Raw genomic sequence first — 27,675 nt, forward strand, 5'->3', positions numbered from 1 at the left:
GATTTGTATTCGGTCATGCACCGATTTAACATCTTTTCTGAGATCAGCGATCTCATCCTTCACAGCCTGTGTAAAGTCCTTAAATAGATTCTTCATATATTCTGCTGTAGGGAGAGCCTTAATGTATTCTTTTATATCTTGATCCTGCTGTATGGATTTGGAGGCCTCATCTTCATCACTATCTGACCACTGGTTGAGTGGAAGTGTTGCTACTTTCTGTTTGTGTAGTTCATTAGAAATTTTATTACGTTGAGGTGTTTCAGTTACAGTTCGTTTTTGCGACTTGTTTTCATCTTGACTTTTTTTGGGCGTTTTGTGTTGTTTATTTGATTCTTCAGTTTGGGGTTTGTTACCTTTTCCCATTTTGCCTGTATTGATACTACTACACTGGGAGTAAGGAAGTAAATAGTTAAATCATATGATCTTTTATGTGAGTTTCATCAGATTGTAGATCTCAAGGTTTGATTGAAGGAAGGTCTCACCTATTTTGGTGGCGAGGAGGGGGAGGGGGGCTGAAGTTCGCTAGTAATATTCAGGGTGACTTTCTCTGCAGTGTACGGCTCACTATTATTTTTCTTGTGGAGCTCGTCTGTATATGTTGTTCACCACTGTTATTCAGGAGGGCTCCTCTGTGATATGTGGTTCTCTGTTGTTATTCAGGGGGAGCTCCTCTATGATATGAGGTTTGCAGCTGTTAAGCTACAAGGAGTTGTCCTGAATATGTGGCTTTTCTGTGTTGGTCAAGAAGAGATTGTCTGCAGTGTTCAAATCACCACTGTCATTCAGGGGGGGCTCCCCTAAGATATGTGGATCACTGTTGTTATTCCAGAAGAGCTTGTCTGCAGCTTGTGTCGCACTATTATTATTCAGAGAGTTCACCTGTGCTGTGCAGCACACTACTGTCATTCAGGGGAGACTTGTCTGGGCCGTGCCACACAGTGGTGTTATTCAGGGGGAACCTGTCTGCACACAGCAGGTCAAAGGCACTTTTATCATGTAGATGGGGACTCTAAAATTCAGGTACAGTGTTTGGTTTTAATATACCTTATCTTTATGCTGCCACTCTCATTCACAGGCTTGCTTTGTAATTTGAGTCAAACCCTCCTGTATTGGGTATGAAGACTCCTGTTTTAGAGATAAACTGCAGTTCCTATCTCCTTGTACAAATGCCTCCCCCTTCTCCTTTTGTTGATCTGATGTGACCGGACCCAAGCACTGCTCCTTCCTGCTTTACCCAGCGCTGACAGCCAATGCTTCTCTGGGAAAATCCCCTTCAGCCTACAGCAGGCCTGCACTCAAGCACAGCCACTGACACTGATGGGGGGCAGAAGTAGGTGAGAGTGCAGATTCTGAGGCACAGCAGTGTTAAGGGGCATCCCCTCTGTCCCCAGGTAAGTACTCACAGTCCAGCAGCTTTATCTTCTTTTCTTCTTATCTCCTCCACTCTCAGTAAACAGTCTTTCTTTAGCTGCAGAGTGTCCTGGAGCAGCTCTCTTCCTGTCTTATCTTTTATAATGGCTGCCTCCCCCTCTCCTTCACACTCCTCTGTATCAAAGAATCTTGTGCCTCCTTGGATGTTTTCCGCCAGTTTCCCCCACTCTGTGTGCCTCTCGATCTCCACCATAGATGAGGACCCTTTTGTGTAGTTTTGGGTGGGTTGTGCTGGGAATGTTATATTAAAAGAAGCTATGCAGTCAGGAGCTCTTCTGTATTGCAACCTACCCGCTCTCCAGCTAGGCCACGCCCCCCCGATCGTGCACTTTTTACAACTGGACCTGCCATGTATATGAATTGAATTGCACTTAGTATATCCAAGAGGGAACTTGGTGAAAAAATAGCCACATTCTAAAGCCTGCTTTACATGTTGCAATTAGTTGTACAATCGCATTTGCGATGTGACACGCCCAGGTTGCATACGGGATCTTATGAGATTGCACGTAGGTCGTTCATTTGCTGTCACACGAGCATTAGTAGTCTATGTTAAATTGATCAATTTTGTGTGCGATCCTTTAGATCATGTGTTCTGTGACGTATGCATTGGCCACCCTTTTTTTTTTTTTATTTATTGACTTGCCAAGCATGTGTAATGTGTAGGGATGCGTTTTTACTATGTCATCTGCCATTCAGCTCTGCTACATGGCCGCTGACAGCAGACACCGACAGCCATGTAGCAGAGCTGAATGGCAGATGACAGGAGACACAGAAAGAGCCGCACGATCAGAATGAACTCGGGTTAACTTCACCCGACTTCATTGTCATGCTGCGGCTCTGTCTGTGTCACGTCCTGATTAGCGGTCACCTGTGAAGGGCTCACCGGTGACCGCTAATCCCCTGAGTAACTGAATTGAGCAGCCCTCTCTCATATACTCACTGATCCCCGATCCCCGGCGCGGCGCTGCACGGCATTCACACTGCTCCGGCGGCTTTTACTATTTTGAAAAAGCCGGCCGCCCATTAAACAATCTCGTATTCCCTGCTTTCCCCGCCCACCGGCGCCTATGATTGGTTGCAGTGAGACACGCCCCCACGCTGAGTGACAGGTGTCTCACTGCACTCAATCACAGCAGCCGGTGGGCGTTTCTATACTGTGCAGTGAAATAAATAATTAAATAATTAAAAAAAACGGCGTGCGGTCCCCCCCAGTTTTAAAACCAGCCAGATAAAGCCATACGGCTGAAGGCTGTTATTCTCAGGATGGGGAGATCCACATTATGGGGAGCCCCCAGCCTAACAATATCAGCCAACAGCCGCCCAGAATTGCCGCATACATTATATGCGACAGTTCTGGGACTGTACCCGGCTCTTCCCTATTTGACCTGGTGCGTTGGCAAATCGGGGTAATAAGGAGTTATTGGCAGCCCATAGCTGCCACTAAATCCTAGATTAATCATGTCAGGCGTCTCCCCGAGAAACCTTCCATGATTAATCTGTAAGTGACAGTAAATAAACACACACACCCGAAAAAATCCTTTATTAGAAATAAAAAACACAAACATATACCCTGGTTCACCACTTTAATAAGCCCGAAAAAGCCCTCCATGTCCAGCGTAATCCACGGACCTCCAGCGTCACTTCCAGCTCTGCTGCATGGAGGTGACCGGAGCTGCTGAAGACACCGCCTCTCCTGTCAGCTCCACGCAGCAACTGAAGACAGCCGCGCGATCAGCTGAGCTGTCACTGAGGTTACCTGGATCCAGTGGTGGATGCAGCGGTGGCCAAGGGTAACCTCAGTGACAGCTCATCTGATCGCGCTACTCACCGCCGCTCCTGTCAGCTCCACGCAGCAAGTGTGGTGAGTAGCGCGATCAGCTGAGCTGTCACTGAGGTTACCCGCGGCCACCGCTGTATCCAGTGACAGCGGGTAACCTCAGTGACAGCTCAGCTGATCGCGCGGCTGTCTTCAGTCACCTCCATGCAGCAGAGCTGGAAGTGTCGCGGGCGGAGGAGGGGACGCCGCGCTCTCCCTCTGCTGCTCGGGTCCGGCTGCCGCGGCTGCTGCGGCCTGCTGCTGCTCGGTGGCTCGAGCGATGAGCCGGATCCTGGGGACTCTAGCGGCGCTCATCGCCCGTAAGTGAAAGGGGGGTTTTGGGTGTGGGGATTGGTTATTGTCCGTGACGCCACCCACGGTTGTGGTGATTTGTTGACACCACCGCTGCTCTGTATGGGGATCCCAGGAGTGGTGGTATGGAGCAGCTAGTTGTTGTGTTGCCCCTCCGTGGGTAGGGGTTGGTGATCCCGGGGCCCAGTGATGAGGTGGGTGATGCAGGGCTTGGTGGGCGCAGGGACGCGGGGGCAGCGCTGTGCCTTGCGGCACTGTGGTACTCACTCAGCCTGAGACGATGACACAGTTCTCGGTAAAACACACGGCTGGAAAGACGGCTCCCACGGACGGCTGCACTTGCTTTCCCCAGTAGGTGACGGTGACGGTCCCTTTGTCCTGCACCTAAGATGATGATGGTTGCGATGGGTTCCCACCGGTAACCCGCTCCCCGGCTTGCATATGGGCCGGAGGAGCCCTACTTTGCCCGCAGGCGCTGGCCCTGAGAAACTAGTGCCCTGGCGGTGGCGGTGTCTCTCTGTTACGGTTGGACTGTTGCCTTCAATCGGGACTTGGTTGTTAGGAGACAGACGTCCCCTTCACTGACGGATTTGGCAAATTATGGCGACTCCAAGCCTTGCCGGGATCCGAAAGGCCCCTGCCCTGGTGCTGACTGTTCTTCGTATACTGCTCCAGACCGCCGGGTCACCACCCGTCCGCGGTCCTTCCAGCAACCTCCGAGCAGTCCCCCTGCAGACTATCACTGCCGTCTGCTAACCTTGCTGTCTCTCAGTCCGGGGCACACACCCGGACCAACTTCAGGCTTTACTACTGTCACTTTTCTGTCACTTCAGCTTTTCTCTTTAGCTCCTCTACTACTTCCTTCTACTTTCACTTCCTAAACTGAACTTTTCTTATCTGCTCTCTAGCCCTCAGCTAGACTTCAACTCCTGATTCTCCCGCCTCCAGGGCTGTGTACTCCTCTGTGGGCGGAGCCAACCGCCTGGCCCACCCCCTGGTGTGAACACCAACCCCTGGAGGAAGGCAACAAGGATTTTCGGTTAGCCTAGGTGTTCCTAACTGGGGTGTAGGGTGTGGTGGTGTTATGACCTGTGACCCCTAGCTTGCCCAGGGCGTCACAGAAGCGACGCTGGAGGTCCGTGGATTACGCCGGAAATGGAGGGCTTTTTCGGGCTTATTAAAGTGGTGAACCAGGGTATATGTTTGTGTTTTTAATTTCTAATAAAGGATTTTTTCGGGTGTGTGTGTTTATTTACTGTCACTTACAGATTAATCATGGAAGGTTTCTCGGGGAAACGCCTGACATGATTAATCTAGGATTTAGTGGCAGCTATGGGCTGCCAATAACTCCTTATTACCCCGATTTGCCAACGCACCAGGTCAAATAGGGAAGAGCCGGGTACAGTCCCAGAACTGTCGCATATAATGTATGCGGCAATTCTGGGCGGCTGTTGGCTGATATTGTTAGGCTGGGGGGGCTCCCCATAACGTGGATCTCCCCATCCTGAGAATAACAGCCTTCAGCCGTATGGCTTTATCTGGCTGGTTTTAAAATTGGGGGGGATGGCACGCCGTTTTTTTTAATTATTCAATTATTTATTTCACTGCACAGTATAGACACGCCCACCGGCTGCTGTGATTGGGTGCAGTGAGACACCTGTCACTCAGCGTGGGGGCGTGTCTCACTGCAACCAATCATAGGCGCCGGTGGGCGGGGAAAGCAGGGAATACGAGATTGTTTAATGGGCGGCCGGCTTTTTCAAAATAGTAAAAGCCGCCGGAGCAGTGTGAATGCCGTGCAGCGCCGCGCCGGGGATCGGGGATCAGTGAGTATATGAGAGAGGGGGTAAGAAGGATAGACTGACATGGACAGAGAGAGAGGGACAGAGATTGTGACCGACTTACAGAGATTAGTGAATGACAGACATGACATTGTGAGGCGCTTCAGAACGCAGCTTTTCAGCTGCGCTCTGAAGCGGACCTTTTTTAAGCTGCGGTGCAGAGCGCACACCTGCGCACATAGCCACAGACATCAAAATCGTATGAGGGATGTCACACGTTTCAATTGGCTAGGTTCGTGCAACAAAACGTTCAACTCTAGACAAAGATACGATGTGTTTGCGATCAACGGTTTTGCGTTCAATCCTGATCGGACTTAGGTGTCACACGCAGATACCTCACAAACGATGCCGGATGTGCGTCACTTACAACTTGACCCCAACGACGGATTGTGAGATATATTGAAGCGTGTAAAGCGGGCTTAAGATCACATAATTGTAAGATTTTATTTAATGGGGGATTTGTGCTTTTCTTATAATTACCAAGGTATGGAGAGGGTTAATGGACCTTCTGGAGAGGGAGTCTGGTAGAAATCTGCCTTAAAGCAAGACCTTTGGACCTCTAAGCCGTATGCATGTTATTTAGTGGAATTAAATCAATGCTATGGTCTATTATGTATATATTACAATGAAAATATGGTTTATTTAACATTGTTTTTATATTCCTGCATGTTTGTATTTTTATTACTCTTGCAATGTATTGTTTTTTGTTGTATATAAAGTAAGCACTATTTTGTGGATTATGTATATACCGTATTTTTCGGACTATAAGACGCACCGGACTATAAGACGCACCCTGGTTTTAGAGGTGGAAAATAAAACTTTAAGCAAAAAAATGTGGTCATGACACACTGTTATGGGGCAAGGATCTGCTGCTGACACTGTTATGGGGGTAATGTCCCCAAATTCTCTACTAAGGTACCCCATCCTGGTAATGATCCTCCTGCCTTGTATATGATCCTGCTATAAACTCCCCATCCTGCTCATATACCCCCATCCTGTTCATATACCCCATCCTGTTCATATACCCCCATCTTGTTCATATACCCCCCCATCCATCCTGCTCATATTCCCCCATCCATCCTGCTCATATACTCCCATCCTGTTCATATACCCCCATCCTGTTCATATACCCCCATCCATCCTGTTCATATACTCCATCCTGTTCATATACCCCCATCCTGTTCATATACTCCCATCCTGCTCATATACTCCCATCCTGCTCATATACCCCCATCCTGCTCATATACCCCCATCCTGCTCATATACCCCCATCCATCCTGCTCATAAACCCCCATCCTGCTTATATACCCCCATCCTGTTCATAAACCCCCATCCATCCTGTTCATATACCCCCATTGTGTTCATATACCCCTATCCTATTGATATACCCCCCATCCATCCTGCTCATATACTCCCATCCTGCTATATGCCCCCATCGTGCTCATATACCATCCTGGTATATGGCCTGTATCCTATAGCACAGAGAAAAAAAATAAACGTTTATACTCACCTGTTCCTCACTCCCTGCAGCACCGATCATCTTCCTCTCTGCGCCACTGATCTGTGTGTGTGGAGTCGTTCCCCTGCAGCATCGCGATGTCTTCCTGTCTGTGCCGATCAGCTGCTGAGCACAGATCAGCTGACCGGCACAGAGAGGAAGACATTGCGTGCTGCAGGGGGACGGCTCCACACACGGGGACGGGTGAGTGCACTGATTCACTGCACCCCGCGCTGATGATGACGCGCGGGGAGCAGTGAATACAGCCGCACATGATCACTCCAGGCTGTAATTGCCAGGGGTGATCATGCGGACCGGCTCTTTACTATGCGCGCATCCCCGCGCGTCCTCCCGCCCATGACCCGCCCCAGGGCCGTGGGGTACTCGGTTCCGGGTGTTGGTTAATGGGATTATGTCACGGGGGCCTGTGCCCGGTTCCGTGGCCCTGGTGGTCGCTGAAAGTCAATAAATAATAAAATAAAAAAAAATTAAAAAAAATTATAAAGAAAAAAATAAATAAATAAATAAAAGTATTTCGTGACGCCACCTACGGTTCCAGTATGGTTACTGGGGCTGCAGGTCAGACCTCTGGGGTGATGGATAGGCAGCCAGTTGTTTACGCTTCCCGTAGGTGAAGCGGGGTCCCCAGGGCAGTTTTAGTAGTACACAGATATGGCGGCCGTTTTTCCTCACAGCCTTTTCAATTGTCACTTTAGTGCAGCAGCCTATAGCTCCTCAGATGAAGAAATAAAGTGCGTCACACCAATTCATTAACTCTGACCAGATTTTATTTGCAGGTGTTAAAAAGGGGTTCAGTTTCTGATGTTACAGTTTTTGGGTGATCTGGGAACAGTTCAGGATCTCTGCACCAGGTTAGTTGTGAGGCCTCCCTGCTGCGCTGTGTCTCTCCTTCGTACTAGGCTGCCTGTAGCTATACCTTGTCCCTCTCTCACTGTCTTCACCTGTATGGCAGGCGGGGGGAGTTTCTCTAAGGGGCACTGCTGTACTCACTGCGGTCCCTAAGCTCTGTGTAGCGGCTTTGCCTTCAGGTGCTGCTGCGGCCAGGAGATCTGCAGTCTCCCTGGCCCCCGGTCTTTATTGCTGGGCAGATTAGATCCCTCACAATCTCAGACGCCGGTGTCTGATAATCAGCGCTGTTCCTTGGGGATGAACCGGTCAGGCTCCACCTCCCCGGTCTCTCCTCTTTTGCCTCACTCTTGATCCCTCAGGCAGTCACACAGTTACTTGTGCGGGCTAAGCACTGCCCTCTCCATTTTGATGTCTTCCCTCACTCTCTGCTCGCACAGTCTCCTTTTCTCCAACTGTCAACTGTCTCTCTGACTCCGCCTCCAAACCTGGATTTAAAGGGGACCTCACCTGAACTCGACTTATAGAGCTCCCCCTCCAAGCTTGGAGTGGAAATGTTGTATGTGGGATTACCTAATGTGGAGATCCTTCCCTGCCCAGGTGCAGGTATATTTGTGGCAACTGAACCCTGGGGTGCCACATTCCCCCTTAGTTAAATTCAGTACTCCTGGACTGGAAACACAAACTTATAAAACATTAGCAATAATAAAGAGTATTACAAAGTCTTAAAAAAAATAAAAATTACAAAAACCAATAAAACAGAAAAATGCAGTCCTTCCGCTGCAAAATGTGAGTATGGTATATATAAGAAATTTTTTGACCACTACCAGTTCTGTGGTCCATTGGTCCATAAAAGTTTAAGAAGATGCAGAAGTTCATGCAAAAAGTCCTGCAGGCTCAACACGCTTGACGGTTACGGATTTACTTAGTTGCAATAAACAAATAAATAAAATATTTTTACATTTAACTAACTACTACACTTTCTATTTAATATTCTTCTATATAATGGGACGGGGGCTGACCAAAGTTGCTACGGCTAGACCTACGTAATGCCTGTGTCACAACTGGTCGGTGCAGTGTACTGGTACCTAGTGCTGGTGCTATGCGTGCACTATATACTAGTCTGCATGAGGATCTACGCAATATTGGTATGCGTGAATGTTGTCTTAGTCTTACCATAGGACTGGCAGGATCCCCAATAGCAGGGTTCTCTGGTTCTACTGCGACAGGTAATTCTTCTGAAATGTTGACCGGTTCTTCCAGTCTTTCTGGGACTTCTACTGGTTGAGCGTCAGTCAATAATGGTATAATTATGGCTCCATTGTACTGAGGCCAACTTTCAGGAAAATCACCAAGTACTGTTCTTATCATCTTCTCTTTCTTTTCCTCTTTAGGTTGAGGTATACAGGGGATTACTTCTTTTTGCTTCAACTGTTCAGGACATTTTTTAAGGTGGTCTCTAGAAACTGCCGCTGACGTTTTTCCCTTATCCTTGCTGATTAAGCAGATTTTCTTGTTGTCAAATTTAGAGGGCAATACTGTGTATGGGTCTGCTTCCCACTGGTCATCAAGCTTATGGGTTTTTCTTTTTCTTTTTAAAACCATCTATCCAGGTATTAAAGGAGCAGCTGGTGCATTCTTGCTATAATCTTTCTCTTGCCTTTCTCTAATTTGGTCTAGGCTTCTTTCTACGCACTCCTGTACCTTTTTGTTCTGCTCTTGGCGCTTAGTGTCCCAATCAGCTTCAGGTAAACTGGTTTCAGGAACAACAATTCCCATTTCTAAGTCAACTGGTAACTTCCCGGGTCTTGCTCTCATCAAGTATGCTGGCGTGCAATTGGTGGAACTCACAGGGATGTTGTTGTACATGTCCACTAAATCAGGAAACTTCTCTGGCCACATGGTTCTTTCTTCCAAGGGCAAGGTTTTTAACAGGTCTATAACAACCTGGTTCATTTTCTCACACATGCCGTTTGTCTGTGGGTGATTCGGTGTGGTTCGGATTTTCTTACATCCATACAGGTTCCAAAACTCCTGGAACACTTCAGCTTCGAACGCAGAACCTTGATCCGTCAACACCTGTTCCGGATAGCCATGTGGTCTGCAGAAGTAGGCTTGAAAGGTTCTCGCTGCGGTTTTTGCTGTCAAGTCCTTTACAGGTACTACCACCAGAAACCGGGAATAGTGGTCCACCATAGTGAGGGCATACGTATAACCGGATCTACTGGGTGTCAATTTCACATGGTCCAAGGCTACAAGTTCCAGCGGCTGCTTGGTGACAATTGGTTGTAGTGGAGCTCTTTGACTGTCACAATCCTTTCTTCTCAGGTTGCATGGGCCACAGTTTCGGCACCAGTTCTCAATGGTAGTTCTCATGCCAACCCAATAGAATCTGTTGCGTCACAGTACCTCAAGCTTCTTCCACCCGAAGTGTCCTGCTCCGTCATGGTATGCCTCCAGCACCATCTGAACATCTCTCTTCGGTACCACTATTTGCCACACCCTCTCATAGGTTCGGGGGTTGATGTAATGTCTGCATAGCCTGCCCCTGTACATGAACAATCTGCTCTTTTCCTTCCACAGGTGCTGTGCTTCCGGTGGGGCATCTGGGCTAAGACTTGAGTCTGGTTGGATTATTAGCTCTTTAACTAGGCGAACAGCCGGATCGCTGTCTTGCGTAACGGGTTCAGCGTGGCCTCTTGGCGTTTGCCTTTAACACCTTGGTTACACTGGGATGCACTGTTGCGGTGAAAAGCCGGCAGCTCTATCTCTTCTAGCTCATCCGAGTCTTCTCCTGCATCTGGTAAATGGGGCATTCTCGACAATGCATCAGCGTTGGCGTTTTTGCGGCCTGCCCGATATTTGATGGTGAAGTCATAGTTTGACAAACGGGCCATCCATTGCTGCTCTAGTGCACCTAGCTTTGCGGAGTCCAAGTGAGTAAGCGGGTTGTTATCCGTAAATATGGTAAACTTCGCAGCCGCCAGGTAGTACTTGAACTGTTCAGTGACGGCCCAGACTAAGGCCAGGAATTCCAGCTTGAACGAACTGTAGTTTTCTGTGTTTCTCTCTGTAGGACGGAGCTTCCTGCTTGCAAAGGCAATTACACGTTCTTTGCCATTCTGCACCTGCGACAGCACAGCTCCCAATCCCACATTACTGGCATCTGTGTACAGCACGAATGGCAGATTATAATCAGGGTAGGCCAGGATTTCCTCACCGGTCAGGACCCACTTCATGTGCTTGAAGGAGTCTTCTTCTTTTTCACCCCATTCAAACGGAGGGCCGGAAGTCTTGCCCTTTTTGGTCTGTTTATAACCAAAAACTACCATATACTGATAGGAGTAATTGTAGCACAAACCAAAAGAAAAAAACTCCTAAAAAACAATTGTTTATTCTAATCAATGTTAAAATAGTAGATATAAAACCACTGCTCATACGAAATAACTACAGTGATACATTACAGTGAGTGTAATAGGGTGATATACTCGATTGGTGGGGGCAGTGCAGATAGTTTCCTATTCTCAGGGTAGGAGCAACATTAGTAGTTGCACAACATTAGTAGTTGCACTAGTTTATTCAAATATAGTAATACGTGGTTCAGGGGATGACCTATCTCTCCCTCCCTTACTCCTACCTGCCAACGGAGGTGTACCATGAGTTATTGGGTACCCCCCGCTCCACGTCGTCTCTCCCTAGTATCTCCCTTCAAACTAGTCGCTCAGACCCGGGAGACCCACCACCAAAGAAGATATGTGCAAATAATCACAATATTCAAGGATAATTAGATATTTAAAAACTTTTTCTAGATATTAGATGAATCTCAGATCAACAGAGAGTTCTAATATATACATGGATATAGAATCCCAGCAGGGAATGGCTTATCTGCCGAGGTCATCCAGTATAAATCCCAACTTTAGTTTATATATATGGATATAGAGTCCCAGCAGGGAATAACTTATCTGCCGAGACCATCCAGTATTCTATCCCGACGCGTTTCCCCCCTATATTTTTTCTAGGGGTTCATCAGGGGACTGATGCGGATTAAATCTCTTATATCTTAATGCCTGATGGTCGCACCGACAGTGTGGCATCAACCGCCCGTCAAAGGGGCATTCACTCCGTAGTGAGACACTGCTCTCAATAATCTGCAGGTCCCATAACGTCAACTTATAATTAAGAAAGTGTCCCGCAGGTCCCATGGTATCAGCCTGCGGGACAGTAGAAGCTGCGTTTCCCTTTAGACTGAGTGCCCTATTATGGGCGATTGATGCCACGCTGTAGCTGTGACTGACACTTTCTTAATTATAAGTTGACGTTATGGGACCTGCAGATTATTGAGAGCAGTGTCTCACTACGGAGTGAATGCCCCTTTGACGGGCGTTTGATGCCACACTGTCGGTGCGACCATCAGGCATTAAGATATAAGAGATTTAATCCGGATCAGCCCCCTGATGAACCCCTAGAAAAAATATAGGGGGGAAACACGTCGGGATAGAATACTGGATGGTCTCGGCAGATAAGTTATTCCCTGCTGGGACTCTATATCCATATATATAAACTAAAGTTGGGATTTATACTGGATGACCTCGGCAGATAAGCCATTCCCTGCTGGGATTCTATATCCATGTATATATTAGAACTCTCTGTTGATCTGAGATTCATCTAATATCTAGAAAAAGTTTTTAAATATCTAATTATCCTTGAATATTGTGATTATTTGCACATATCTTCTTTGGTGGTGGGTCTCCCGGGTCTGAGCGACTAGTTTGAAGGGAGATACTAGGGAGAGACGACGTGGAGCGGGGGGTACCCAATAACTCATGGTACACCTCCGTTGGCAGGTAGGAGTAAGGGAGGGAGAGATAGGTCATCCCCTGAACCACGTATTACTATATTTGAATAAACTAGTGCAACTACTAATGTTGTGCAACTACTAATGTTGCTCCTACCCTGAGAATAGGAAACTATCTGCACTGCCCCCACCAATCGAGTATATCACCCTATTACACTCACTGTAATGTATCACTGTAGTTATTTCGTATGAGCAGTGGTTTTATATCTACTATTTTAACATTGATTAGAATAAACAATTGTTTTTAGGAGTTTTTTTCCTTTTTGGTCTGGCCTACCAGGAGATCTTGCAAAGGCGCCGCTATTTTCGTGAAGTCCTTTATGAACCTCCTGTAGTATCCTACCAGCCCCAAGAACTGACGCACCTCTTTGATGGTTGTTGGCTTTGGCCAGTCTCTGATAGCAGTGACCTTTTCAGGGTCTGGTGCCACACCATCCGCACTGACCACATGCCCAAGATACTGAACCTTTGGCTTCAGCAAATGGCATTTTGAAGGCTTTAGTTTCATACCAAACTTTGACAATGCTTCAAACACCTTGGCCAGGTGCTCCAGATGTTCCTCATACGTCTTGGAATACACGATGATGTCATCAAGATATATCAGTACAGTCTCGAAGTTTCGGTGCCCCGGGCAACACTCCATCAGCCTTTGGAATGTGCCGTGTGCATTGCAGAGTCCAAACGGCATGCTGTTGAACTCACACAGACCCATCGGCGTCGTGAATGCGGTCTTCTCTCGATCTTCTTCTGCCATGGAAACCTGCCAATACCCACTGGTAAGATCTAAGGTGGAAAATAAATTAGCAGCTTTCAGTGCAGCAAGTGATTCCTCAATGCGGGGCAACGGGTAAGCATCCTTGTGTGTTATGCGGTTTATCCGCCTATAGTCAACGCACATCCTCATTGTGCCATCTTTCTTTCTTACCAGGACAAGTGGGGCTGACCAGGGGCTACAACTATCTCTAATAACCCCAGCTTCCTTCATTTCCCGTAACATATCTTTAGCACACTGATAGTGAGCTGGTGGTATAGGACTGTATCTCTCTTTTATAGGTGGATGGTCTCCCGTGGGTATGCGATGGTGTACCCTTTTTATCCGCCATAAGTCCAATGGATGCTTACTAAAGACCCGTTCATATTCCTTCACCACCCGATAAACTCCGTGCCTTTGGTAAGAAGGGGTGGAATTAGTGCCGACATGCAGCTTCTGACACCAGTCCTCCAGCTGTCCCTTGGAGCTGTTGTCCTCCGCCTGGTCGGACGGGGTCAAGGGTTCCACTGCCTGAATTGAGTTGTTGTTGATAGTGAACAACTTGGCAACAGTAGCATATCTGGGTAGCTTGACCTCTTCCTCTCCACAGTTTAAAACTCGTACAGGTACCCTCCCTTTGCGTACATCAACTATCCCCCTGGCTGTCAGGACTGTGGGCCTACTATCTGAGTATATGGGCTCTACCATTGCCTGGTAATCCTGCCCTCTGAGGCCTATAGCTGCCCGACACCAAATCATCACTTCACTTCTTGGGGGTAACACAATGGGGAATGGGTCGCTTACCCGTACACTGCCGATTTCTCCACCAGACAACTCTACCTGTTGTCTCTGCAGAAGGGCTTTGATTTCTTTCTGTAGGACCCTCTGCTGCACGATGCTGGCAGTTTCTGCAACCTGCTGGAGCAAGAAAAGAACTTCTCCTAGACAATTTTCAACAACATTAGTACCTAATATCATTGTTGGATTTCTTTCACGACAATCAGTATCCACCACAATAAGTCCTTGGCCCTTTAGCTCCTCCCTCCCCACCTTTATCATCACCTCCTTGTACCCTACTTGTGATACTGGCTGTCCATTATCAGCATATATAGTAAGGTCTGGGTCTGGGCGAGTGAGCTCAGAAGAATCAGCCCAAAATCTTTTGTAAAGGATATGCGGGATCGTCGTCACCTGTGAGCCAGTGTCCAATAGAGCAAGTGTGGGAATGCCATCTAGCACAATAGATAGGAATGGTCGTCCTACCACATATCTATCGCGCCAGTTCGATGGGCCTGGTTGTTTTATTCCTGGTGGTCGGCCCGCTGCCCCAGGAGTCGCTGGTTTAAAGGACATGACCTGGCAAAGTGGCCCGCCTCGTTACAACGGCGGCAGATAGGCTGTCCTGACGAGTCGTAGCGGTCGTTGGGTCTTCCTCTGGGTGGTGGGTTCCTCCTTCCTCGCATCCACGAGATTTCCTCAGGGCTGTCAGCCAACTGGATCCTCTCCGACGACTGTGGTTTCTGCTGGAGTTGCATGGACTTTAGGAGCATGGCCACATCTTTTGTCAGTTGCTGTACCTGGGAACGCAAGTCAACAGAGGCACCAGGTATTACAGTCTGTCCATTGATTTCTGCTGGAGTTAAGGAAAGGGACGCCACCTCTGAGGGAGAGGTGATGGGTTGCCGCTGCTGAGGTGCGGGGTCTGTAGTCACAGGGACTCGCAGTGCTCTAATGGCCCGATTCTTGAGAGTTACAAAGTCTAGACTCGGACGCTCCATGACCCATAGACGCAGCTGTGTTTGATGAATTGGTGAATGTAGCCCCTCAAGAAACTGTTCAATTAAAATTTTGTCTTCCTCTCGTGCACTTTCAGGGTCTTCCTGCTTTACAGCCCTCAGCGCCCCCTGAAGGTTCAATGCATAATCCCGTATGCTATCCTGCGGCCTTTGTTTGCAGTTGTAAAACCTCATTCTTAGCTCAGCTACAGTACGAGTTTCAAAAGCAGCTTTTAAATTAGCAAATATCTGGGTTATTGTCCTTTTATCTGTATTCAGCCAGGATTTAACCTCTCGCTCTGCTGCATCCGTCAGTTGCCCCAGCAAAACAGACACTTTTTGCTTGTCAGTCATAGGCGGGCTTTGCACGTTGCGACATTGCACGTGCGATGTCGGTGGGGTCAAATCGAAAGTGACGCACATCCGGCGTCGCAGTCGATATCGCAACGTGCAAATCCTTTTTGATACGATGAACGAGCGCAAAAGCGTCATTATCGTATCATCGCTGCAGCCTCCGACATTTCCATAATGCCGGTGCTGCGACAGGTGCGATGTTGTTCCTCGCTCCTGCGGCAGCACACATCGCTGTGTATGAAGCCGCAGGAGCGAGGAACTTCACCTTACCTGCCGCCGGCTGCAATGAGAAGGACGGAGGTGGGCGGGATGTTTACATCCTGCTCATCTCCGCCCCTCCGCTTCAATTGGCCGCCTGCCGTGTGACGTCACTGTGACGCCGCACGACCCGCCCCCTAAGGAAGGAGGCGGGTCGCCGGCCAGAGGGACGTCGCACGGCAGGTATGTGCGTGTAAATCTGCCGTAGCAATAATAATCGCTACGGCAACTTTCACTATATATCGAACGTGCGACGGGGGCGGGACTATCGCTGCAGCATCGGTAACACATTGTTACTGATGTCGCAGCGTGCAAAGCCCGCCATAGAGTATATATCCAGGAAATTGCACATCTTTTCTCTAAATTCAGCTAGGGTATTGGGCTCCCCAGCATATTGCGGTAACCATGCCGCCCCTGGGACATACGGCAGAGCAAGCGGCATGATCGGGGCTACAGCTTCAGGTGCTGCAGCTGCTCCAGCGGCATCAGCATCGCCTTGCATCTCCATCCTCACTGTGGCGCAGTTAGTTTTTCAAATGCTCAAAATGGCGGCAAAGTTCAGTTATTATTAAATAGTTTTCAAGGCACACGTTACCCAGGGTTACTGGGCCTTGTCCAGATCCTGTTCATGACGCCAAAAGCTGACCCGCCCCAGGGCCGTGGGGTACTCGGTTCCGGATGTTGGTTAATGGGATTATGTCACGGGGGCCTGTGCCCGGTTCCGTGGCCCTGGTGGTCGCTGAAAGTCAATAAATAATAAAATTAAAAAAAATAAAAAAAATTATAAAGAAAAAAATAAATAAATAAATAAAAGTATTTCGTGACGCCACCTACGGTTCCAGTATGGTTACTGGGGCTGCAGGTCAGACCTCTGGGGTGATGGTTAGGCAGCCAGTTGTTTACGCTTCCCGTAGGTGAAGCGGGGTCCCCAGGGCAGTTTTAGTAGTACACAGATATGGCGGCCGTTTTTCCTCACAGCCTTTTCAATTGTCACTTTAGTGCAGCAGCCTATAGCTCCTCAGATGAAGAAATAAAGTGCGTCACACCAATTCATTAACTCTGACCAGATTTTACTTGCAGGTGTTAAAAAGGGGTTCAGTTTCTGATGTTACAGTTTTTGGGTGATCTGGGAACAGTTCAGGATCTCTGCACCAGGTTAGTTGTGAGGCCTCCCTGCTGTGCTGTGTCTCTCCTTCATACTAGGCTGCCTGTAGCTATACCTTGTCCCTCTCTCACTGTCTTCACCTGTATGGCAGGCGTGGGGAGCTTTTCTAAGGGGCACTGCTGTACTCACTGCGGTCCCTAAGCTCTGTGTAGTGGCTTTGCCTTCAGGTGCTGCTGCGGCCAGGAGATCTGCAGTCTCCCAGGCCCCCAGTCTTTATTGCTGGGCAGATTAGATCCCTCACAATCTCAGACGCCGGTGTATAATCAGCGCTGTTCCTTGGGGATGAACCGGTCAGGCTCCACCTCCCCGGTCTCTCCTCTTTTGCCTCACTCTTGATCCCTCAGGCGGTCACACAGTTACTTGTGCGGGCTAAGCACTGCCCTCTCCATTTTGATGTCTTCCCTCACTCTCTGCTCGCACAGTCTCCTTTTCTCCAACTGTCAACTGTCTCTCTGACTTCGCCTCCAAACCTGGATTTAATGGGGACCTCACCTGAACTCGACTTGTAGAGCTCCCCCTCCAGGCTTGGAGTGGAAATGTTGTATGTGGGATTACCTAATGTTGAGATCCTTCCCTGCCCAGGTGCAGGTATATTTGTGGCAACTGAACCCTGGTGTGCCACACCCACCTGTCAGCGCTGGCTTCTGCGCTGAGAAATGGGCGTGCATATGTAATGAGCGGGCCCACGTGGTCACAGCAGGCTGCCTCAGCCTGCTCGTGCCCCCGATGACCCGCAGCACCCTCATTCCCGGCCGCAGCCCTATAGTCAGACCATAAGACGCACCCCCAACTTTCCCCCAACATTTGAGGGAAAAAAAGTGCGTCTTATGGTCCGAAAAATACGGTAGATCCGGCTCAGATGAGGGGCGTATAGGTATATATATCACCGTGGCTACTCATTCTGATTATATTGCTTATGAATAAGGAGTTTGTTCTTCTCCGAAACGCGTTAAGCGTATTTATACTCTGCACTTGGTCATATTTTTCATTTTATGAATTTTGAATAAAGAAAATATTTTTACTACATCGGTGCTGGATTCTCTCTCCTCCCTTGTTCCTCTTGATGAGACTGATACAGAGACAGTCAGAGAAATGAGATAGAAACAGACAGACAGAGACAGAAAATAAAGAAACATTAATCCTATCTTCAATCCGATTTGGTCATTGGCACGGTGTTGAAAACCCGTTTTCTACTACTCTCTGTTATCAGACAGAGACATAGACACAGACAGACAAGGAAAGAGATAGACAAAGAGACAGACAGACAGGGACACACAGACAGAGACTAGGAGAGAGACAGTGACAGTTACTATCCCGGGCAACGCCTGGGTACTACAGGTAGGATATATATATACACACACACCGCTTCTCCTGTCCTATATACTGGGTGTAATTCTTAGTTTCTGTATTATTGGGTATATCTACACTGCATAGTACCACTTCTTCTCTCCTGTATACTAAGTGTAATTTTCAGTATATGTATTATTCTATGTATATACACTACATAGTACCACTTCTCATGTGGAAAAACATTGGGGTATTATGTGATTCTGGGATTAGCTACCCCAAAGTGTTTCCGCATCTTGATGGTTTTAAGGATTTAAATAAATTAATTTTTAATTATCTTTGGACATTGTGCTGGATACTTCTACCTTTGGGTGTGTAGCGCCCCTGAACCCATCAGGGCACTACTAGGTATTGCATCCTGTCAAAGATGCAGGGCCTACCCCCAGGGACCTGGAAGACCAGTGTCGGTAACATCAAAACACATAAACATCACCAGTTTCCCTCTCCCAATCATGGGTGACTGTCTAGTCCGGGACCCAATAGATGGCCGCCCAGGGGTGGAGCCAGTCCAGTCCACTAGACGATAACCAGGTGGGAGGGGACAGACAGAAAGACACAAGAGTCCGGTAGTGACCGTTGACGGGGATGGACGTGTCTCCAGACAGGGTCGTGTAGCAGTGACCAAGGTGGTGTAAAAGAGTGGTTGCCAGAGGGGGTACAGCCATGTACCCCTGGAACCACAGCACCGACGGGGCACAGGGCCCTAGGTCAGGCATAAGCTTCAGGCTACCTGACAAATACCTGCACAGTGAAAGGACCATCATGGACCTCACTGACCCAAGAATCCGGGGGCACCAGCAGTAAAGATAAAACCAGGGACCAGAACAAAACTCCAACCCTACAGGGTTCACACTGCCCGCCGTACGGACCAATGACTGCCGACAGACAGTAGGGGACCCCTCAGACGCTCCAAGCCACGGGGTTCCACCAACCAGCGAGAGGTGCCGGGGAGAGAAGCCACCAGGTTACCACACCAGCACTGCAACAAAAGGGACCAGGGGTCAACACCAGCCGTCCTCAGTGCATCTGCCTCCACATCGCTGTGCGTAAACAAGAGTTGCACTGCATCCCCATCATGTGGTCTCCCTTTTTTCTGCGCCGGATCCCATCATTCACTCCCTGGGGCCCGGCCCTACTTGTGGAGGGCTCACCACCCAGGCTGCCATCACCATCAGCCCCAGTGGTAAAAGACTGTGCAGTGGCAGTTCCATCACCATAACCGCAACCCACAAGTGGCTTCACGATATAAACTCTTTAATCTCACCTGTATATAACCCCTTTAAAAAGCGACCCCCAAGGTCATGGAACCAGGCACCGGCCATTACACAACCGTGACACAGCATTCCCGTACATATACGGGCCGGGACCGAGTACTCCATAGTCCTGGGGCGACACAGGTGTAATTTCAGTATTTGTATTATTCTGTAAATATATACTGCACAGTACCACTTCGCTTCTCCTATATGCTGGGTGTAATTCTCAGGGACTATATTATTCTGTATATTGTAAGATGGCTGCTAGTGACGTAGTCGATGGAAGGTACAGTATGTATCTGTCACGCTCCCGGGGCCACTGCGCCGCTCTTCACTCAACGACCCGGTGCCCGTACGCTTTGACGGCGGCCGCTGCTCCCGCTCCCCCTCCTCAGCGTCCTCCATGCCCCCTGCTCGTCGGCCCCACCGTCTTGCTGCAGTCCGAAACTTTGCCTCCAGCTCTCCTGCGTTCCTTCCTCTGCATCCTGTGCTGATCTCTGGCTCCCGGGCTTCACGCATGCGCACTAGGGCACGGGCGCGCTCTCTCACCTCTTCTTAAAGGGCCAGCATCTCTGAAACAGGATATGGCTGATAACAGGTGCAGGGTATATAAGACTTCGTTTTCCAAGTGGGCGGTGCCTGTTCAATGTGTTCTTATAGCTTTGTCTCTTGCGCTAGGTGTTCAGGTCCCTCTGTGTCTCATACCCAAGTTAACCCTGTCTCTGCTGTGAGACTGTGACCGGGGTTATCTATGACGGCCGGTACGTCTCGCCCCGGTTGTGCTCACTCCATGATAGAAAGTAACTCCACTCCGGGGTTAATGCTGTTTCCCTACAGGCTAAAAGGAGGGTTAAAAGGAAACAGGAACATGGGCGTGGTTGCCTAGTGTGAGGGAGTGAACACAACTCCCTGAGTTTCTGCCGGAGATAACACGTGGGTGCTGTTGTGGACTTTTGTTTGTACAATAAACCGTGTGCTGTGACCATTGGTGCCTGGATCCCGTGTCTTCTGCCGCGCAGCCGACCACGCTACCTCACAGATGGTGGAGAATACGGGCATGCCAGCCCGGTGAGGTGTAGCATCCATCCCTGGTGACCCGGCAGCGCATGTCCTGGATTCGAGCGGCTATACTACAGCCCAAACCCGGCGACGCCATGGAGGACATACTAAAGCAGCTGGATCAGGCTAATGCACAGCAACAACAGACGACTACACACCTGCTCCGGACGTTGAATCGTCAGCAGCAATCCTTGCAGTTGCAGGAACAAAGGCACCAAGAACAGATGGTTCTCCTGGCCAAGTCGATCCGTGCCGGACCGGCATCAACAACCCCGGGACCGGGTGACGACGGCAGCGTCCGGAAAGTGGTGAGACAAGCGTTGCAAAATGATGACTCCGGGGGATGATGTGGAAGCGTTCCTGGCGGTGTTTGAGCGGGTGGCCGAGCGGGAAAAGCTGCCGACCCCCCAGTGGGCTGAGGTATTGTCGCCCTATCTGACGGGGGAGCCCCCAAAAGCGTACCTGGACCTCTGTACCGAGGACGCCCTAGAATATGCGACCCTGAAAGCCGAAATACTTGCTCGGTTGGGGGTGAATACCTATGTACGGGCTCAGCGGGTAAATCAGTGGTTCTATGAGGAAGCCAAACCCGTACGCTCCCAGGCCTATGACTTGTTGCATCTCGTAAAGAAGTGGTTGCAGCCTGACACTCTGAGCCCGGCGCAAATGGTGGAAAGGGTAGTAGTTGATCGTTTTGTGCGCACTTTACCCGTCACCATTCAACGGGTGGGTAGGACAGGGCGACCCTAATACCCTGGACCAATTAGTGTGCCTGGTAGAGCGGCATGTGGCTACGCAGGACTTGATACGGGACACTGAGACTTTGCGTACCGCCCGTCGGTCCGGCCCTTCCAAGCCTAGGGCCAAGGACCCACCGCTGACACCGGTGCGGGAGTCCGCTACCGTCCCGTCTGAGGCCGCGCCCGCCGTCCCTGAGGTCCGGAAGGCTATGTACCCTAAACGACAACTTGTCAAGGGGGTTTCCTTCCCTATTAGATGTTGGCGGTGCCAGCGGGTGGGACATATGGAAGCCCAGTGTCCACTCACCACGGAGCCCATGGATTGTGGGGTTACCCGGCGGGGTTCAATGTATGCTCAGGTGGTGTGTACCGCTGACCTTGTCTCCCCAGAGACTGAGCCCCACTTGTGCCAAATACAGGTGAATGGATGTCCGGTTACAGGCTTGTTGGATTCCGGAAGCTTGGTGACCCTTGTGCAATCAACCCTAAGGGCTAAAGTAAAGGCCACAGGACGTACCGTGGGGGTGGTTTGCATACATGGGGACCGCCGAGACTATCCCACGGGGATTGTCACCATCACAGCACCTTGCGGTCAGGTGCAACATGAGGTGGGACTTATTAACACTCTTCCCTATGACGTGATCCTAGGAAGGGATCTGCCCTATTTTTGGACTTTATGGAAGGGACCTCCTAAGTCCCCTCAGATATTGGTCAGTCCGGGACCTGAGCCCTACAATCCCGAATCCGGGACGCCTGCCGTAGGGGTCCCCATGATAGGGACAGAATGTGAACCCGATAGGTCGCCCCTAGAGGTATTGGCAGGAGAGGCTGAGACGGTCAAGCCCATCCCGGAGTTGGAGGCGTCCCCGGATACGTTTGGGACAGCCCAACTCCAGGACCCTACATTAATACATGCCCGGAGTCGGGTGACAGTAGTTGATGGGGTGGCACAGCTGCCCGGTGCCCAGGTAAGGTACCCCCATTTCGCTCTTAAGCAGGATTTACTCTACCGGGTAGATGAAATACGCGGCGTGGGGGTAGAGCAGTTGGTGGTGCCCCAGCCGTATCGCCGGCGGGTCCTCGACTTGGCTCATAAACACCTGATGAGTGGCCACCTAGGGGTCAAGAAAACGCAGGAGCGAATATTGCAAAGGTTCTATTGGCCCGGGGCCTTTGGGGAGGTAAAACGGTTCTGCGAAACCTGCCCGGAGTGTCAGCTTACCGCACCCCTGACCCACTTTCGCAGTCCGTTGGTACCGTTACCCATTATAGAAGTCCCTTTTGAACGGATAGGGATGGATCTGGTGGGGCCCCTCGTAAAGTCTGCTCGAGGGCACCAACACATCCTAGTGATCGTTGACTATGCCACCCGGTATCCAGAGGTGATACCTCTCAGACATACTGCGGCGAAGCTTATAGCTCGGGAGTTGTTTGCTGTGTTCTGCCGGGTGGGGTTGCCCAAGGAGATCCTTACGGATCAGGGGACCCCATTCATGTCTAAAGTGACCAAAGAGCTATGCCGGCTACTCCAGATCAAGCAGTTGCTTACGTCTGTGTATCATCCTCAGACGGATGGTTTAGTGGAACGATTCAATAAAACCCTAAAAACCATGCTTAAAAGGGTGATTTCCAAAGACGGGAAAGACTGGGATATGATGCTTCCCTATTTGATGTTTGCCATACGAGAGGTGCCACAGGCATCCACGGGGTTTTCGCCTTTTGAGTTGTTATACGGGCGACATCCCCGGGGATTGTTGGACCTGGCAAAGGAAACATGGGAGCAAGAGCCCACCCCCCATAAAAGTGTGATTGAACACATTTTAGGAATGCAGAACCGCATAAGCGCGGTCATGCCAATTGTGAAGGAGCATTTACAGGAGGCTCAGGCCGCGCAAAGCGGCCGCTACAATAGACAAGCCACCGTGCGGACCTTTAAACCCAGGGATCGGGTGTTGGTATTGATCCCCACGGCGGAGAGTAAATAACTGGCTCAGTGGCAAGGCCCCTACGAGATAAAGGAAAAAGTCAGGGTGGTCAACTATAAGGTATTGCAGCCCGGTAGGCGGAAACCTGAACAAATATACCATGTCAACCTATTAAAACCTTGGCAGGAACGGGAAAGCCTGATGGTTGCTTTTTCCCCATCTCCCTCCTCTTCGGGTCGTTCAAACCCGGCTCCAGCGACCTCCGGAGAGGACGAACCGGAAGTAAGGATTGGAGAAGCCCTCACCAAGCAACAGAGGCAAGAGGCCAGACGGCTGGTTCAGCAGAACCCCGATGTCTTCTCCGAGCTGCCTGGTAGGACCAGTCTGATACGACATGACATTGTCACCGAGCCTCACCTGAAGGTACGCCTGAAGTCATACCGGGTGCCGGAGGCTCGAAGACAAGCCATATCAGAGGAAGTGAAGACAATGCTACGCCTGGGGGTCATCGAAAAATCCCGGAGTGAATGGGCTAGTCCCATTGTCCTAATACCAAAACCTGATGGCTCCTTAAGGTTCTGCAATGACTTTAGGAGATTGAACGAAATATCCAAGTTCGATCTCTACCCCATGCCCCGGGTGGATGAGCTGATTGATAGGCTGGGACAGGCGCGATATTTCACCACGCTCGACCTGACCAAGGGGTACTGGCAGGTGCCACTGACGGAGTCCGCCAAGGAGAAAACCGCTTTTGTTACGCCGGAGGGTCTCTTCCACTATGTTGTCTTGCCTTTTGGGTTACATGGCGCTCCGGCCACGTTCCAGAGGTTGATGGACTTGGTGCTGGAACCCCACCAGGCATATGCATCAGCGTACCTTGATAACATCATTATTTACAGCTCTGAGTGGCAGACCCACTTGGAACAGGTACAAGCGGTGGTGAACGCGCTCCGAACAGCCGGATTGACAGCCAATCCCAAGAAATGTGCGTTGGGGCTCACGGAAGCCCGCTACTTGGGCTACGTAATAGGCCAAGGAGTGATTAAGCCCCAAATTAACAAGGTTGAGGCGATCCAGAGGTGGCCTAGGCCCCTGACCACGAAGCAGGTTAGGGCCTTCCTGGGTATCGTGGGGTACTACAGGAGGTTTGTAAAAGATTTTGCGGGACTATCAGCCCCCTTGACGGACCTTCTCAAAGGCAAGAAGTCCGTCATGGTGCGCTGGACTCCGCAGGCCGAGGACTCCTTCCGGGCCCTGAAGGGGGTCCTGTGCGGACAGCCCGTTCTGGTCAACCCTGATTTCCGGAAGGAGTTCATAGTACAGACTGACGCCTCTGAGGTCGGCCTGGGGGCAGTGCTGTCTCAGGTGGTTCAGGGGGAGGAACACCCCGTCACCTTCTTAAGTAGGAAGCTCACCCCTCCCGAGCGGAATTATAGCATAGTGGAGAAGGAGTGCCTGGCGATCAAGTGGGCCTTGGAGTCCCTACGCTATTACCTGCTGGGACGGCAGTTTCGCTTGGTGACTGATCACTCTCTGCTGGTCTGGATGAGGTCCGCCAAGGAACGGAATGCCCGGGTTACCCGGTGGTTCCTTTCTCTGCAGAACTTCCGGTTTACGGTTGAACACCGGGCCGGTAGGTTGCAGGGCAACGCCGATGCCTTGTCCCGCGGCCCGTGTTTGATGGCAGGAGTTCAACCCCGCTCGCTTGAACTGAGGGGGGGGGGGTATGTGAGACTGTGACCGGAGTTATCTATGACGGCCGGTACGTCTCGCCCCGGTTGTGCTCACTCCATGATAGAAAGTAACTCCACTCCGGGGTTAATGCTGTTTCCCTACAGGCTGAAAGGAGGGTTAAAAGGAAACAGGAACATGGGCGTGGTTGCCTAGTGTGAGGGAGTGAACACAACTCCCTGAGTTTCTGCCGGAGATAACACGTGGGTGCTGTTGTGGACTTTTGTTTGTACAATAAACCGTGTGCTGTGACCATTGGTGCCTGGATCCCGTGTCTTCTGCCGCGCAGCCGACCACGCTACCTCACACTGCCCACAGATCCCGACTGCCAGCTATATTGTGTCCAGCCCTACGGTTAACAGGAGATTCCCTGGTGACAGTCTGCTGTGGATCCCATCATCTCCCACTAGCCTGTACCCGTCGCCGGTTCTGGACTCCATCCGGTATCATCATTCTGCACTCGTCGCTGGTTCCGGACTCCATCTGTTACCACCAGTCGGCACCTGTACCCCGTTCCACTCATCCTTCCTGATCCCCTTCGGCCCATATCTACTGTTGGACCAGCCGCCATATCCCGCATGGACATCTTAAGGATGCTAAGTTGCTAACCTGTATTTCCCTTGTGTCCTGGCTGCTGTGCATCTAGGCCCTCTGGGGTGGCCGCCAGACAGTCTCTGTATCGGGGTTCACTCCTGGTAGTCTCCCCGGGGGAGTCTGGTGCGCAGTCCCGTGGATCCTCCTTTGCACCGAAAATTACAGTATCTCAGAGCTCTAGTACATGTAGTATGAAATACAAATTATTAGGGCATATCACTGCTGAATTTTATGAGCACCTGGACAAATGGGCAGGTCTGGCTACTCACATACCCCCACCCATTGGCCTAGTACATGGGTTAAAATGGAGACTGTTGTTTTCCATATGGTCTGTGTGTGTAGGTAGGAACATCTCTAGTGGGACCTTGGTGTGAGATCTTGTGTGAGTGATCCCCGCAGAGATATTGATACGGACTCTTAACTTTATGTTGTTTCCATTATGCTGGAAAAGGCTGTTTGCTTTCTATTTTCCTGGAGCAGTTTATAAGGTCAATAAACCTGCTGGATTTTAAATGAAAATCGTTCCTATGTGTGCCTCCAACCCGCAACCGAGCGAGTCAGAATCTTACAATATACACACTGAACAGTACCACTTCTCTCTTGTATACTAGCTGTGATTATCAGAATCTGTATTATTCTGTATATACACACTGCACAGTACCAATTCTCCTGTCCTGTCTATTGCGTGTAATTCCAGTATGTGCATTATTTTATGTATAGATTGTAGTTAATTAAGCTTTCTGGTAGTTGGTAGTGTTCACACAGGCAGCCAATGCAGTTAATCCAATACAGCTGAACCTCATTATTTTCATAAGGTATAACAGAAAAAAAATACAAAATATATAGTCTCTAATATAGCACTAGCTTACCCACCTAAACAAAACACAGCTTTCCTTCTGTCAGCTTCATAGTGCCACTGTCCAGCAGCTATAGGTCTCTTCTCGCTCCACACCTTTGGAGAGTGCTCAGCTGCTTTAAATCAGACCTATGCAGTCTGACAAAACCAGAACTGGAGGAGGTATCGGAGCGGTCAGTCCCAGCCTGGACTTCTGGACGATCCTAAAACCCAGACCCAAAATCTGGGCCCACTAAAAATCCTCCCAGCACTATAGGTGCTGGAGTCTGCTTTCTGGGTTTCCCATCCATACCTTAGTGACACATACACTTCATCCAGAACCAAACCCCACATTTGCCTCAAGTCGGGGGATCTCTGCACCTTCTGCCAGGAAAAAATGCATCTGTTTGTAACATCCATTATTAACAAATAATGGTGTTTTAAAAGGGAAACTTACAATGTAAAAAAGAAATATGTTAAAGATCCACCACACAATACATAAACTGCAAAAAGAATAAAAGCTACATGCAAAATTACATGCAAAATGCTCGTTGGGTGCGTTTTTCATGACTGGTGAGTTGATTTTTTTTTTTTTTAAACTCGTTTTATTGAAGGTTAAGTAAGACATTACATTATAGGATGAGTCAGCAATTTGTACTTTACAAGAATACATGTACACTGTTTGATAAGCAGGGTAAAAAAGCAGCAACAATTAAATCAACATCTATTACTTTCAATCTGGCCTTAGCACATTAATCATTGCAAAGGTGTCAGTTCGCGAAACAGATCCATTCTGAGGCAAAAAGCCCATGCCAATAAGTGAAGCGCAACCCAGATTTCAGAGATCTCGTTATATCCCCAATACAGTATATCATAAATCCCGTATTTCTCCTTTCCACCCTTCGGAGCACCATTAGTTATTATCACGCTAGTACCGACTGTAGGCTATCAGCTAGGGAGCCGGGTGATCCTCCGGTCAAGGACGAACCCATCCATCTACCCCATATTTTGTCAAATTTATTTAAAGAACCTCTTATCTTATAAACATAGTGTTCTGACGGAATTATAGCATTTACCAATGCAATCCATGAGGCTCTAGTTGGAGGGTGAGTGCTCATCCAGTTTAGTATAATGCCCTTCCGGGCCAAAAATAATAACTTTTTTATTAGCAAATTTTCATTTTGGGACCAGGAGCGTACATCCACCACCCCAAATAGACACAGAATTGGGCACAGAGCAACTCCTTTCTGAAGTATGGTGGACAAAGT

At 49.5% G+C, this 27,675-nt stretch overlaps 1 long non-coding RNA gene across 1 annotated transcript in view; it reads left to right on the top strand.

The window, feature by feature from the left end:
* Positions 1 to 1,242: 1,242 nt before the first annotated feature.
* Positions 1,243 to 27,675, top strand: part of LOC142295379 (uncharacterized) — a 49,061-nt gene continuing 22,628 nt past the window's right edge. The window contains exon 1 of the long non-coding RNA XR_012751443.1: positions 1,243 to 1,391. This is a non-coding gene — a long non-coding RNA (uncharacterized LOC142295379). The remainder of the gene's footprint in view (positions 1,392 to 27,675) is intronic.

This window comes from Anomaloglossus baeobatrachus, chromosome 3, assembly GCF_048569485.1.
Source record: "Anomaloglossus baeobatrachus isolate aAnoBae1 chromosome 3, aAnoBae1.hap1, whole genome shotgun sequence".
Taxonomy (NCBI): Eukaryota; Metazoa; Chordata; class Amphibia; order Anura; family Aromobatidae; genus Anomaloglossus; species Anomaloglossus baeobatrachus.